The following is a 12,037-nucleotide window of genomic DNA, read 5'->3' as shown; positions in this document are numbered from 1 at the left end:
GGGCAGCACAGTCCTACTATTGAATTATATTCCCATTTGAAACTACAGTCGTGGCCAAAAGTTTTGAGAATTACACAAATATTAATTTTCAGTCTGCTGCCTCAGTTTGTATGATGGCAATTTGCATATACTCCAGAATGTTATGAAGAGTGATCAGATTAATTGCAATGTCCCTCTTTGCCATGCAAATGAACTGGAACTCTCCCCCAAACCATTCCACTGCATTTCAGCCCTGCCACAAAAGGACCAGCTGACATGTCAGTGATTCTCTTGTTAACACAGGTGTGAGTGTTGACAAGGCTGGAGATCACTCTGTCATGCTGATTGAGTTGGAATAACAGACTGGAATCTTCAAAAGGAGGGTGGTGCTTGAAATCATTGTTCTTCCTCTGTCAATCATGGTTACCTGCAAAGAAACACATGCCGTTGTCATTGCTTTGCACAAAAAGGGCTTCACAGGCAAGGATATTGCTGCCAGTAAGATTGCACCTAAATCAACCATTTATTGGATCATCAAGAACTTCAAGGAGAGTTGTTCAATTATTGTGAAGAAGGCTTCAGGGCACCCAAGAAAGTCCAGCAAGCGCCAGGACCGTCTCCTAAAGTTGATTCAGCTGCGGGATCGGGCCACCACCTGTACAGACCTTGCTCAGGAATGGCAGCAGGCAGGTGTGAGTGCATCTGCACGCACAGTGAGGCGAAGACATTTGGAGGTTGGCCTGGTGTCAAGAAGGGCAGCAAAGAAGCCACTTCTCTCCAGGAAAAATCATCAGGGACAGACTGATATTCTGCAAAAGGTACAGGGATTGGACTGCTGAGGACTGGGGTAAAGTCATTTTCTCTGCTGAATTTCCTTTCCGATTGTTTGGGGCATCCGGAAAAAAGATTGTCTGGAGAAGACAAGGTGAGTGCTACCATCAGTCCTGTGTCATGCCAGCAGTAAAGCATCCTGAGATCATTCATGTGTGGGGTTGCTTCTCAGTCAAGGGAGTGGGCTCACTCACAATTTTGCCTAAGAACACAGCCATGAATAAAGAATGGTGCCAACACATCCTCCGAGAGCAACTTCTCCCAACCATCCAGGAACAGTTTGGTGACTAACAATGCTTTTTCCAGCATGATGGAGCACCTTGCCATAAGGCAAATGTAATAACTAAGTGGCTCGGGGAACAAAACATTGATATTTTGGGTTCATGGCCAGGAAGCTCCCCATACCTTAATCCCGTTGAGAACTTGTGGTCAATCCTCAAGAGGCGGGTGGACAAACACAAACCCACAAATTCTGACAAACTCCAAGCTTTGATAATGCAAGAATGGGCTTCCGTCAGTCAGGATGTGGCCCTGAAGTTAATTGACAGCATGACAGGGCGGGTTGCAGAGGTCTTGAAAAAGAAGGGTCAACACTGCAAATATTTTCTATTTGCATCAACTTCATGTCATTGTCAATAAAAGCCTTTGACACTTCTGAAATGCTTGTAATTATACTTCAGTATTCCATAGTAACATCTGACAAAAATATCTAAAGACACCGAAGCAGCAAACTTTCTGAAAATTAATAATTGTCATTCTCAAAACTTTTGGCCACGACTATACAGTATGATGAGGAATAGACCCATCAATCTGTTACTGGCTACATCGGGGTTGTTTTCTTGACTGATAAACATGCAGTTGTGAAATGGAGAACTTATGTTGGAGGAAATATATATTTTATTCAGCACATATGGAAGTGGTTCACTATGTGGGTGCTAAAACAGACTGATTCACTTCTCACCAGGTTCATCTTCATTAGGGCACATCGTACCAAAACGTTTTGCAAAAGAAAATTTAAACATGCCGTTATTGGACGGGTCCAAGTCGTATTTCCCAGTTTCATTCCGTTTGGTGCCTAATGAACATGACCCAGGTTTTCATAGGGAGTTTCCTTTTTATAAAATCGGTCCCGTTCTTGTAATACCTTAAGCTTTTAAGCATTGTGCTTGTTCGACATTGCAACTGCCAACTAACTGGTCTACAAATGACCTGCAATGCTGAACCAACCCATTGTGTGACTGCTGATTTGTTTATTTCCCTCTCCTATGAGATTTCTGTTTTTCTTTAACTCTGGTGCTCATTGACGCAATTATGTATTAACTAGGGCCCAGCTGACATTCAAATCTATATCTTTTAACCTGATTTAATTTGCCTTACTTGTAATATGTATGGAGAAGGCTATACCTATAGTGCACCAAATAACAACCCTTAGTAGTCGTAAAGAACCATATTTTCTATTTCTGAACGCACCTAAACCAATGAACGTCTTCTGCACAGAGAGCTCAGAGGCTACTCTCCACTTTAACTCAGACTCTGCACGTTAATTCCCCTCACATGAGAGAAGGGGGTCTGAATTTGGGTGTCAACCTCATTGGCTAGTTCCTTCAGCCCACTAATCGTGTTGCTCCGTGTAATTCTCCCCATGGCCCCAGAGATGAGCGCTAACACCGTGACATAGCCAGGCACGGCTTATTGCTGGCTGATGAGAATCATAAATCTAAGCACATCTTCAGTAGTGTGTGTCACAGGATGGACAAGGTGTGTGCGTGTCTGGTTGCATGTGTACCAGTGTCTTGACAGTGTTTTGTTGTGTACATAGTGTGTCTCTCTCTTTAGGGGGGTGGTAATGTCTGCTCAAAGTGGGTCATGGTTTTATTAGGCTCCTTTGCAGTGATGTGCAGACAGGACTCACTACCTGAGGAAGAAACCAACATGTATGGCTGACAAGGGGATTAGGGAGAAGTTGCCCCTAGATACTCTTCTTGGGTCAGTTTTGGGCTCACTTTTCCTGACCAATCTCAATCTGTGAGGAAAGGTTTCAAAGTTTTACTGTCTTGTCCTGAAGTTCAGTAAGTGGGCAGTCTCTAACCTGTTGTTTATTTACCACTTCTTTCCTCATAAAACATGCACACACATTCTAGTGCCATTTCCCCCTAGTCTAGATAGTTTTTTGTTTTTTTTCCCCCATTGCGGTCCATGAGTCCCCTGCTTACTGGTTTCAGTAGCTCACCAGTCATTGCCATCTCACACATCAAACTAGTAAGAGCCCGTTTGACTCCAAACATCTTAATTGAGGATGGTCAATTATGGATTGAAAGATCAAGGGCCAGTGTTGATCAGTCCTGTCTTGCAGATGTGAGCTAGCAGCCATCGTGAAGTTATGTCACCATCCCTGAGACCTGAAGCAACAGCTCTTCCTTTGCCCAACCAAGACTAATTTTGTCCGCTACTGGTATGAAGTGTTGCTGGCGTGGGATTGAATTCTGCCTCAACTGTCGGTCATAACTGGTAGTTCTAGCAGTGGGATGATCAGTCCTAGAAGCCCTTCGCCATCTATCAGGAGACACTACAGCTTTCCTCCATTGTTGCCCTCTCTTATTTCTGCTCTCTGCTTTAATGAAACAATCTATCCAACCCTCCTGTAGCACACTGTGTGTTGGTGCTTGCGCATGCGTGCATTCTAACTTTATCAGATAATAGAGCTGTCAGCTCCACTGTCACACTGCAGGCGTACAGCAGGGCAAGAATGGTGTGGCCACTCTGCCCTGGGAGCATTAGTATCTGTCTGCATCAGGCACACATCACTGAACCCAGGCACAGACAAACATTTGGAGGTGGGGGGCGCTATGGGCGGATTAGATATTTTGGGAAATGGCTAATATGGCCTGCTGGATGCTGCTGTTGCAATTCCACACGGTGGCCATTTTGGTGCAATGTTTCATCAGCTGATAAGGGGCCCATACAAATGTGTCGTCTGCTCCTGGTGGGGGAGCTGGATGAGGTTCATATCACTTGGTGATGATGCCTGGAGGGGTGTGTCTGTCTGAATGTGGGTCTGTCAGTCTCTTGCTCTGTCTGCTTGCCTATGTGTGAGAGCCCGAAACACACACAACCACTGATTTGTCAACCCGACCGTCTGCGCTCATGAGGTTATTCGCGGCTAGCATTAATTTGTGATGTTATCCTCTACTCATCAGCCACCCTGCTAAATATGTTACTAGCTGCCCTGTCAGGGTTGGTGACTCACTGCACATCAGGTCCCTATACCTCTGTGTTTGTGTGTTAAGAGTAGAGCAAGACACACCCATTCTCTATCAAACCTGTCCCTTCTACCCCACCCCAGAATGGATACTGGCCCAAATAATTTTCAATGGCCACTTTTATATTTTTAGCTCACTGTTACCCATGGAAGTTTGGAGTGGAGATAACTTGCTCACCTCATGCTTACGGCACTTGAGCCACTGTACCAGCTGGGGATCTGTAAAATTCACTCTGCTTGAAGGGTCTCCACTTGCGCTGCTGAATAGCTAGTTTTCTGTGGCACGACTGGGTAACATGCCAAAGGTACTACGTTCGAGCCTTGGTATGAGCTGAATCAGGAGGAAGGATTACTCGCTAAGCAAGCAGCTTGAAGTCCTTTACACCACCAGCAGGAGTAGTATCACCAGTGATTGAAATCCGATGACACATTTTTGTAATTTAGGATTTTCTTAAATAGTTTTGAGCATGTGTGGCCTCCAAGGTCATTAACCCTTTAAAATAATTTACTAAAGCAATTAATAATTTTGCCATGAATGTAATTTCCCTTCATTTAAATGAAGTAACACCATTGACACTTTTTAGACATTTTATCAATGGAATCCTTACATTTGACATACTAAAAGTGTGTGATCAGCTAATGATTTCCTTTTAATATAGACCCCTTCTCTGATAAGTTTGCCAATGGAGGGAAGGTTCAAGATCCTAGTATATATTTGAAATGAGTGATTTTTAAGGCATTAACTCCAATGACACAACATAGGGACTCATAGATTTGTTAAAAAGTGATTGAATGGAATCTTAAGCACTTACAAACTTGTAACATTGTACAAATTGGAGTTTGTATCATCGAACGAATTGCATATTACTTTTTTTTTTTTTAGGACATACCATCTCATACAAAATGGATGACGTTCACAACTGTACACAAATTTCAGGTAACCTGTTTGGCTTGGTAACTCTACTATCAAAACTACTGGCTGAAATTATACTACACCTTCATACCTTTTTATTTTTTTGCTTTGGTACCATTTTAACAGTATCTGGTGTTTTTTTTGTTTGTTTTTTACTCTTTAGTACAAAACTCCAAACTGGTAAGACTTGTAACACAGCCAGTCTTGCGTTCAAAACCTTTCATTGTGCGTTCATTTTGTTTGTAGACATCTTTTAAAACACAACCATTGATTCAAAATAAGTATACTGTGAAATATGAGTACATTGGTTTAATCACCAAAATACACCATATATTCTCAATTTATACTGAACAAAAATATAAACCCAACATGTAAAGTGTTGGTTCCATGTTTCATGAGCTGAAATAAAAGGCCCCAGAAATTTCCCATATGCACAAAAATCTTATTTCGCTCAAATTTTGTGCACATCTGTGTTAGTGAGCATTTCTCCTTTGCCAAGATAATCCATGCACCTGACAGGTGTGGCATATGAATAAGTTGATTAAACTGTGTGTTCATTACACAGAAGCACCTTGTGCTGGGGTCAATAAAAGGCCATTGTAAAATGTGCAGTTTGTCACACAACACCATGCCACAGCTGTTTTGAGGGAGTGTGCAATTGGCATGATGACTGCAGGAATGTCCAGCAGAGCTGTTGCCAGGTAATTGAATGTTAATTTATCTACCATAAGCCACCTTTATCCTCGTTTTAGAGAATTTTGCAGTCCATCCAACCGGCCTCATCACTGCAGACCACGACCTCCACATCCGGCTTCTTCACCTGCAGGATTGGCTGAGACCAGCCACCCGGACAGCTAATGAAACTGAGTGTTTGTCTGTAATAAAGCCTTTTTGTGATTGGCTGGGCCGGGCTCTCCATATTTCCTTATGAACTGTAACTCTGTAAAATAGTTAATTGTTGCGTTTTTATATTTTAACCAGTTAATCCAATAGCAGAACATGTAAGATACATGTTTCAAAGTTGCCATTTGATTGTAGTATGTTACAGTACTGTAAATTACAGTACACTACTGTTTTCGCATTAGGCAATACACTTGCAATACCCATTAAAATTGACTGAACATCAAATAATTTATATCCCTTGTGTGATTATCTTTCACAATGTAATCAAATAAATTAAACCATGTTTAGCATTCACTTGTTTGCATCAAGCCGGTTCTCATCGAAATCGAAGTTAATATCCTCATTGTTCATGCACCTGGGGGGAAAACCTTTTTGGAATGGCAAATCCAAGCCTGACATACTGTAGGCCTGGATTGAAATCCCATCTAGCCTCATCCTTGGCCTGAAGGAGGGTGGTACGCTCATGGGGATAGCGATCACACGTATTGTAATCATGTATTTTATTGCATTGTAGTGCTCCTGTATGTGGCTTGGTTCCTAAGAACATGGTACTAGCAGTTAATTTACCACTGGGGTCACATACCAAAATGTGTGGACTGTTTGGATAAAAGTATCTGCTACGTAAATGGCATATTACAGTACTGTATTTGCGAATGCAATTTTACTGTAGCAGTGTGATTTGGTGTGTTGTACTTAGTCAATTGAAAATGTGCTTAGTTTTGAAACGACTGCCTTTTTGATGAACACACACACATCGACAGGCTGTGTGAGAACTGAGGAGGGAAACGTTGCAATGTGCATCACATTAAAGCCCAGGATTTAGGAGGATCAGACAGACCGATTCCCAGTACAGGTAATGAGTCATCAGGTAAACTAAGGTAAAGCTTGTCACTGGGGAGAAAGCTTATGTGATGATTTATAGTCTTACTACTATATATTCACATTTTCTGATGCATATTATACTAGGCCTGCTACAGCTAGTTGGGTAACATAATGATTTTATTAAATACCAGCCATTTTGAGTTTGCGTGGGGGGGCTTACATTGGTTACTGAAGTACTAAACTCAGCAAAAAAAGAAATGTCCTCACTGTCAACTGTGTTTATTTTCAGCAAACTTAACGTGTAAATATTTGTATGAACATAAGATTCAACAACAGACAAACTGGACAAGTGCCAGACGTTTGACTAACAGAAATGGAATAATGTGTCCCTGAACAAAGGGGGGGTAAAAATTCAAAGTAACAGTCAGTATCTGGTGTGGCCACCAGCCGCATTAAGTACTGCAGTGCATCTCCTCCTCATGGACTGCACCAGATTTGCCAGTTCTTGCTGCGAGATGTTACCCCCCTCTTCCACCAAGGCACCTGCAAGTTCCCGGACATTTCTGGGGGGAATGGCCCTCACCCTCCGATCCAACAGGTCCCAGACGTGCTCAATGGGATTGAGATCCAGACTCTTCACTGGCCATGGTAGAACGCTGACATTCCTGTCTTGCAGGAAATCACACACAGAACGAGCAATATGGCTGGTGGCATTGTCATGCTGAAGGGTCATGTCAGGATGAGCCTGCAGGAAGGGTACCACATGAGGGAGGAGGATGTCTTCCCTGTAACACACAGCGTTGAGATTGCCTGCAATGACAACAAGCTCAGTCCGATGATGCTGTGAAACACCTCCCCAGACCATGATGGACCCTCCACCTCCAAATCGATCACGCTTCAGAGCACAGGCCTCTGTGTAACGCTCATTCCTTCGACGATAAACACAAATTGGACCATCACCCCTGGTGAGACAAAACCGAGGAATCATCAATGAAGAGCAATTTTTGCCAGTCCTGTCTGGTCCAGCGACGGTGTTTGTGCCCATAGGCGATGTTGATGCCTGGTGAGGACCTGCCTTACAACAGGCCTACAAGCCCTCAGTCCAGCCTCTCTCAGCCTATTGCGGACAGTCTGAGCACTGATGGAGGGATTGTGCATTCCTGGTGTAACTCGGGCAGTTGTTGTTGCCATCCTGTACCTGTCCCGCAGGTGTGATGTTCGGATGTACCGATCCTGTGCAGGTGTTGTTACACGTGATTAGAATTTTTACGAATTATATTTCTTTTTTTGCTGAGTTTATTACCTTGCTCATAGTTTTCCATGTAAACTCTCCCACTATAATTGACTATTGATCGTAACCAGGATCCCACATTGACTAGCTGTTTGTGTGACTTTTAGTCTTCATCCCAAATGACACCATATTTCCTACATAGTGACTACTTCTGAACAGAGCCCTATGGGCCCTGATCAAAGGTAATGCCCTAGAGAATACGATGCCTTTTGAAGCCGTCTGTTTGTTTGTATTCTTGTGTGTGTATGATGAGATGATTAATTGTTTTTATGCACATCTTGATAGTACTTCTTAGTGGCATTACAGGTAGTTAAGAGTTATTAAGGGGCGATAAACCAACTGGAATTTGTCTCTCACTGTCATTCATGGATGAGTGGATTCAATGCCAGCTTATTTCTCTACTTCTCATTCTCTCTCGTCTCTTTCTCCTCCCCCTCTCTCTCACTTTTACGTTCTCTCTCATTCTTGTTCTTTTTCCACAAGACTGAACATGGGTAATAGCATTGCCATAAATGGATGGGGGCAAGTTTCAGCTCTTTCCATAGATGTTCGATAGGATTCAGATTAGGACTCATAGAAGGCCACTTCAGAATATTCCAATGTTTTGCTCTTATCCATTCTTGGGTTCTTTTAGCTGTGTGTTTGGGACATTATTCTGTTGGAGGACCCATGACCTGCGACAGCTTTCTGACACTGGGCAGTACGTTTCGCTCCAGAATGCCTTGATAGTCTTGAGATTTCATTGTGCCCTGCACAGATTCAAGGCACCCTGTGCCAGGCGCAGCAAGGCAGCCCCAAAACATAACCGAGCTTCCTCCATGTTTCACTGTAGGTAGTACGTCATTTTCTTTGAAAGCTTCCTTTTTTTGTCTGTGAACATCGAGCTGAAGTGACTTGACAAAAAGCTTCAATTTTGACTCATCTGTCCAAAGGACATTCTCCCAGAAGAATTGTGGCTTGTCAATATGTATTTTAGCAAATTCCAGTTTGGCTTTATGTTTTCTTTCAAAAGTGGAGTCCTCCTGGGTCTTCTTCCATGGAGCCCACTTTTGCTCAAAAAGCGACGGCTTGTGCGATCAGAAACTGACATACCTTCACCTTGGAGTTCAAGCTTGTATCTCTTTGGCAGTTATCCTTGGTTCTTTTTCTACCATTCACACTCTCCTTCTGTTCAATCTGGGGTTGACTTTCCTCTTGCGGCCACTACTTTACTCTGGTCCATGTTCAGTGTGGTGACCACAATGATACCAAACAGCACAGTGACTACTTTACTCTGGTCCATGTTCAGTGTGGTGCACACAATGATACCAAACAGTGCAGTGACTACTTTACTCTGGTCCATGTTCAGTGTGGTGCACACAATGATACCAAACAGCTCAGTGACTACTTTACTCTGGTCCATGTTCAGTGTGGTGCACACAATGATACCAAACAGCTCAGTGACTACTTTACTCTGGTCCATGTTCAGTGTGGTGACCACAATGATACCAAACAGCACAGTGACTACTTTACTCTGGTCCATGTTCAGTGTGGTGCACACAATGATACCAAACAGCTCAGTGACTACTTTACTCTGGTCCATGTTCAGTGTGGTGCACACAATGATACCAAACAGCTCAGTGACTACTTTACTCTGGTCCATGTTCAGTGTGGTGCACACAATGATACCAAACAGCTCAGTGACTACTTTACTCTGGTCCATGTTCAGTGTGGTGCACACAATGATACCAAACAGCACAGTGACTACTTTTCTCCATCTAAATAGGCTGAATGACTGATTACAAGACTGGAGATGTGTGATACTAATTAAAGAAACACATTTATTTGAAATATCACTAATCCAATTATTTATTATATTTTCTAAGGGGTACCAACACATTTTACCAACCATTTTAGAATATCTTTGTAGAATAAGCAATAATGAATCTATTTTCACAGCTTCTTTGCTTTATTCTATGACATGTCAAAGGCATGCAAGTATACATGATAAAATAGCTTTTAATTTCATCACTTTTCAGGAGGAATTATTTCAATGAGCTGTAAGGGAACCAACAAATTTGAGCATGTCTGTACACACAAACTATCTAGGTCAAATAGGGGAGAGGTGTTGGTGAAGCATGGTGGTGGCAGGGAAAGATGAACAGAATAAAGTACAGAGAGATCCTTGATGAATACCTGCTCCAGAGCGCTCAGGACTTCAGACTGGGGCGAAGGTTCTATTTCCAACAGCACAACGACCCTAAGCATACAGCCAAGACAACGCATTAGTGGCTTTGGGACAAGTCTCGTTGTCCTTGAGTGGCCCAGCCAGAGCCCGATTGAACATCTCTGGAGAGACCTGAAAATAGCTGTGCAGCGAAGCTCCCCACACAACCTGACAGAGCTTGAGAGGATCTGCGGAGAAGAATGGGAGAAACTCCCCAAATACAGTTGTGCCAAGCTTGTAGCGTCATACCCAAGAAGACTCTAGGCTGTAATCTCTGCCAAAGGGGCTTCAAAAAAGTACTGAGTAAAGGGACTGATGTAAATGTGATATTTCCTTTTTTAAATGTAATGAATTTGCAAATATTTCTAAAAAGCTGTTTTCGCTTTATCATTATTTGTGTATTGTGTCTACACTGATGAAGAAAAAAATAATTTAATCAATTTTAGAATAAGGCTGTAACATAACAAAATGTGGAAAAAGTCAAGGGGTCTGAATACTTTCCGAATGCGCTGTAGGTTTTCGCAATGGGCAGGATGACGTTTATTGTCATGAGTTCCCCTGGAGGAAGAACTGAGTGGTTTCCGCTAGATGGGCCAGCTGCAAAGTGAAAATTCATAAAACAAAAACGTTCTTCTGTTTAGTGCCTAATGAACACAACCCTGATCTCTGTGTGTATGGTAATCTGACATTACTGTAGATGCAGCAAGTGGCCATGTGGTGGCGCCAGCGGGCAGCAACAGTCACTCCGTTAAGCTTCTGTGTCTGATTGCTGCAACATATACATCTGCAGTGGTGTATGTTGAGATATTGAATATACTGTATATTGAAAAGTCTTAACATCTGGATGGGCCAAGAATGTTGTACCGTAGGCTATTGTTTGAGTAGCATTTTCTATCCATCCCTTAGGACACAGACAGGCAGGCACACACACAATATGAAGAGATCGGGGTACACGAGGGGTTCGCAAACTTTTTTGGCCCATGACCCCATTTTGATATTACTTTTTTTTCCGCGCCCCACAATGTAAAAAAAAGTTATCAATGGCCAATGTTTACTTTTTTTATTGGAGGTATGACACTGTATTACAAATCAGTCTGACAGCACTTTTGACAGTATTTCAATCTGAAGGAAGTATGGTTTGAAGTGACTGAAATGCATCAGAAAGGTATTGGGAAGTTCAGAAGATCATCAGGCAATAACTTTGTATGATCTTCTGTGTAGAAAAGAACATCGCCATTAACTAGGTTTCCATCCATTTGGAAACAGATTTATGTGAATATTATAGATTCTGCACAATGAAAATATGCTACCGGTGGTGTTTCCACCAAACGGACTTGTTGCTGATAAAAGTCAGTGCGTGATGACACAGTGCACACAACAATTACTTTTTTGCTTAAGTTTTCATGAACCAAATAAAAATCGAAAGTTCAATCTGGTTCCATCGCATTTTCAACTCTACGGATTAGTCACTTTGTCACTTTTGCTTTAAATAGCAAATGTGCATACTCAGGTCTTCTCACCATAGCCACTTGCAGATACAGTGCGGGTAGGCTAGGATAGTCGACATTATGAGATTATTATAGATAAGCATTGATCATCATGTCACCAGAATAAGACCCTCAATATTTAATGGAAAGGAGCATCAATATCACCGTGCACTTTCACTACCCTGTGAAGTTCGTTTCCCGAGTCATAGTGGGAGAACCACGCGTCACTCCAAGTTTACTTCGATATGATGGTTATTAAATCAATATTTGCGCATAAAGGAGTTTCCACCGCTATTTCTCGTATAATTAATTTTATAGACACAAAAAGATCCAACCATCTCGAATA

At 42.3% G+C, this 12,037-nt stretch overlaps 1 long non-coding RNA gene across 1 annotated transcript; it reads left to right on the top strand.

Moving 5' to 3' along the window:
* The first annotated feature begins 244 nt into the window (after positions 1-244).
* Positions 245-5,888, top strand: LOC135573788 (uncharacterized). The gene is made up of 2 exons (XR_010464929.1): positions 245-5,006; positions 5,735-5,888. It is a non-coding gene; the product is annotated as an uncharacterized LOC135573788 (long non-coding RNA).
* Positions 5,889-12,037: the final 6,149 nt, after the last annotated feature.

The sequence above is a fragment of the Oncorhynchus nerka genome, linkage group LG10, assembly GCF_034236695.1.
Source record: "Oncorhynchus nerka isolate Pitt River linkage group LG10, Oner_Uvic_2.0, whole genome shotgun sequence".
In the NCBI taxonomy this organism is placed as follows: domain Eukaryota; kingdom Metazoa; phylum Chordata; class Actinopteri; order Salmoniformes; family Salmonidae; genus Oncorhynchus; species Oncorhynchus nerka.
Note: the sequence above shows the minus strand (reverse complement) of the source record. Positions and strands in the feature narration are given on the sequence as shown.